Source organism: Phalaenopsis equestris, unplaced genomic scaffold (assembly GCF_001263595.1).
Source record: "Phalaenopsis equestris unplaced genomic scaffold, ASM126359v1 Scaffold233596, whole genome shotgun sequence".
Lineage (NCBI taxonomy): Eukaryota > Viridiplantae > Streptophyta > Magnoliopsida > Asparagales > Orchidaceae > Phalaenopsis > Phalaenopsis equestris.
Window position 1 is genome coordinate 7377 of NW_018251537.1, and position 632 is coordinate 8008.

Below are 632 nucleotides of genomic sequence, written 5' to 3' on the forward strand. Positions count from 1 at the left end.
GACCTTCCGCCTCCTCCATAGCTATGGCCATGTTTTTTTTTATAGAGCTACATCAGTTGGGATGCTTGGAGATGAAGTCTAAAGCTCATGATGAGCAAGAAAAATGACACCATAGGAAATTGGCAAGTGTTAGTGAGTAATTTGGTTTTGCATGAAACTTATCCTTTAAGGTTTAAAAAAAATACTTACCTAAGGGATAAATATCATGGCTAACCCATGGTTAAATTAGCTTAACTCTAAGGTCTAGATTTTAGCTAAGGTTAATCTTGATTGGGAATATCAAGTTTGATTTTCATTATATTTTGATCATGGGATAATATGTCCAAAAATGGGTGTAGGTTTGTTTAGCCATGTCAGTTGGCTCAATTGAATATTGTATTTGGTGTAGGAGACCATGAGGAACAACTTTCATGAAGGATGAAAGTCATTTTTGAGGTCAATTGGTTAACCAATTTGGTGGATTTTTGATTTTTGCTCATTTTAAGTATGTTGGGCTAAGTTTGGGTCAAACTTGGGCTAGCCATGGGCTAAGTCAGAATTGATTATTGTCTTTGGTGTAAAACATCATGATGAACAACTTTCATGAAGGATGAAAGTCATTTTGAAATCAATTTGGTAGTAAATTTGGTGGA